The sequence below is a fragment of the Priapulus caudatus genome, unplaced genomic scaffold, assembly GCF_000485595.1.
Source record: "Priapulus caudatus unplaced genomic scaffold, Priapulus_caudatus-5.0.1 Scaffold235, whole genome shotgun sequence".
NCBI classification, from domain to species: domain Eukaryota; kingdom Metazoa; phylum Priapulida; class Priapulimorpha; order Priapulimorphida; family Priapulidae; genus Priapulus; species Priapulus caudatus.
The window spans coordinates 415,797-419,423 of record NW_014577296.1 but is presented as its reverse complement, the minus strand read 5'-3'; positions in this window follow the sequence as shown (position 1 = coordinate 419,423).

The following is a 3,627-nucleotide window of genomic DNA, read 5'->3' as shown; positions in this document are numbered from 1 at the left end:
GATAGATAGATAGATAGATATATGAGGACTTTCCCCCTATATGAATGAGAACGTTAAGGAACGCTGATTCATTTATTTATTCATTTATTTTAGTAGAAAAACATTTACAGAATGGTACTACCCAAGCGATTTTATTAAATCTTAGATGCAATTAATATATTTGAATGTCATAAATGTAACTATCTCACTCCGAGTTCTAACGATGAAGGGAAAATACTACACGCTTGTACACCTTGCACAATCGCCTACGCATGCAGGTTAAATTGTCTAATCATTATGAAAAATCGTGGTACTATGAACAATGAGAAATCTATATAGATGCTCTGCGCAGAAGGAAGGTCGTCATCGTTCATCCTGTGTCATGTCTGATGCACAAGGAATTCCTGCATCCTCCACTGCAGTTTTTCTCCCGCGAGGTGGCGCAGCGAAGGGTTTGCGCATTTATTGAACGAAACGCCCTCTGCAGTGTTTTCATGGTCGTTGCGACGGACCGCGGCGCGGGCCCATGCGACCACTAGCCACACGTATTCACGGAAACTCACCGAGCGCCACAGGCCTGTTAAAAGCTGTGCATATAAGCGCCAAATTAAGGACTTAGCACTTGCCCGCTTGCCCACATCTCTAATTCTCTTCAGTCACTCGAGCACACTGCCGTCTTCAGTTACATCCGCAGTTTAAAAACCACAACTTAGAAACTAACTGCAGTCGGCGTACAGGATGCTGGGACTCGGTGGGAGTCACAGAGACCAACGCGATCGTGAAAAAGTACATTTCTGTGTGGACGTGATTCATGGGCAGCCATTAACGACTGCTTCGCGGTTGCACACGTACTATAGTGGGTACGAATCATCGTGTGAATACGGCTGCAACATGTTCTACTAGCATCTATGACAAATACGACATGCGCATATACGCTCACCTATGACACTATTTGGCATAGGACGATTCTTCCTATGCCAAATATTGGCGAGTCAACTGCGTTCCGCTTTACAGCTGAAATTCACTGCTTGCGTTAATAATAGCGCTCCTAAACTCCTATGATGCGCACAACACATATATACAATATTTGTCATAGGAATAATCTTCCTGTGACAAATAGTGTCATAGGAGAGCGTACATGCGTATGTCGTATTTGTCATAGATGCTAGTAGAACAGGCTGACCTATGGTGGGCACGAATCTCAACGCGCACATCATCGTGTGAATACGATATTCAGCGCCCGCCGCGTGTAAGATGTTTAAATCAAACCGAATTAGGCGAATAACGACGACTCCAGCACACGGTGTAAGTAACCCATGGCCCTCGAGCTAGGATCACGTGCCGCCGCGCCTGTTTCGTAGTCATGGTGTGTGGCTGCCGTAACAGAACAATCGATCGATTCACAGTTTCACCACCGGTTGCATGTGTACTGCATGCGTCTAATAAATTAATGAATGAATAAATAAATATATGTATATATATATATATATATATATATATATATATAATATATATAGATAAATAAAAATAAATAAATATATATATATATATATATATATTTATATTGATTTACATTGCAGCCTTTATTTTGCATGGAAACAGGAAATAGGTTTTCCGGACGTTAAATGCGTGCTAATTTCCTGCCGGAGAGTGCAATGCGAAACTTAGTGGCGCATATCACATCAGAGAAATCTCTATATTATAATAATGCTCGTGATCACATGTGTAGCGTAAGATCTCATGGCTGTAGCGCACTCTAGCGGCAGCGTCGTGAAGTTAACGCACGCACCTGACGCACATGACGCACCTGACGCACATGACGCACCTGACGCACCTGACGCACCTGACGCACATGACGCACATGACGCACCTGACGCACATGACGCACATGACGCACCTGACGCACCTGACGCACTCACCGATAGGAAGGTGGCTGCGACGATCTGCATCAACCCACCACACATTTATCCTGGTAATAACTGCAGAAAGGATAAAGGGCTACATGCAGCTAGATGGCTGCGATGTTCTGGCAGTGCGTATCGTTCACAGTCGCTGTTATAGCCGTGCTGTGCTACGAACAAGTGTCACGTACCAGCCATATCATCCTGCATGCTGCTTCAAGTCTTGGTCTTTGCGGCGAGCTGTTTTACTGTACAATAGGTGGCGTAGCATGATATACAGCCCGCCTATGATAAACGTCCCACCTCTCCGATGCGCATGCGCAATACATATCAAATCCAAATCACTGTTATGGCGTGTCCTGAGACATGCCCATGCATGCCCATGCGCACTGCAGAGGGGAAAGGTTGCCATAAGGGGGATGTATACCATGCTACAGTTACACTGTTAGATTGGCGCGCACACGCACGCACGTAAACATTCATATGATCAGGGGTTAATAATGACAAATTGTCATTATTACATATTATGCAATTATTGACATAATTGTCATTATTAACCCCCGATATGATATTAGTGTGGCGCGCGACAGTGCTGATGAAATTCGTACACAACGTGGCTTCAGCGAAGGCCAGAACTCGACAAAGGCCAACTCTGCAAAGGTCAGGTCATGGGGCAGTTCGAGTGCGTACACGGCATCTCGTAATTCTCGCCTGTAGAATGAATGCCAGACTGATAGTATCAGGTGTAGATAATATGGTATAATTATCTACTTCTGATAGTATGCTTGCCAGCACAGGTGCGCCTATCGATCGACCACAGGCGAGATTTAGTGATGAATTGACACGAGACCGTGGACAAATGTAATGTACGTAATATGATAGCTTTCTATTGACTAGAATACAGGCTGGCTTGCCTCAACTAGCCAACGTTACCCACGTAGTAGGAAATCAGCAGCAGTCGTGTAGAGGTGCAGAGCTAGTTGTGTGATCGGTTGTTGCGACGTGGCTGCTGCTGTCGGCGTGCCTGCCTGCGCTGGCCGGTGCTTGTAAGACGCTTGTAAGACGCTTGTAAGACGCGTGTAAGACGCGTGTAAGACGCTTGTAAGACGCGTGTAAGACGCGTGTAAGACGCTTGTAGGGCGCGTGTAGGACGCTTGTAAGACGCTCGTAGGACGATCGTAAGACGCTCGTAAGACGCTCGTAAGACGCGTGTAAGACGCTCGTAAGACGCGTGCAGTGTTCGCGCCGTATCGTCCTCGTTATTGATATTCGATGGCAGCAACTGGCGCCAGTCAGTGACAGCACGAGCGCGCCCTCTCGCGCCGGCGTGCTGCTTCAGTGCCGCCATCTGGCGAGCCTTGCCGTAGTTAGCGCAGGGTGGCTAGGCACTGCTACGACTGCGAGCGCCGGTGATCAGACACGTACTGCGTAATGTCTTTGCATAACTGTGTGTCCGTCGTTATCGGAAAGAGGCAGACCTCCCTGTCCGACGCCGAGACGGCCTTGAACCTCTTTTGGAAGAGGCTCGTCTTGCGGTTCGACTTACGATGGTGCTTGTGCCGCCGCACGACGAAGATGAACTTATCCAGCTGTACCTCTTCCACTTCTACAAACACGGGGCTTTTCAGCTTGCCACTCTCATCCTGCGACAGAAATCAGACAGAATGAGCTGCCGTCGTTAGCACGCTATTATTATTATTATTATTATTATTATTATTATTATTATTATTGTTATTATTATTATTAT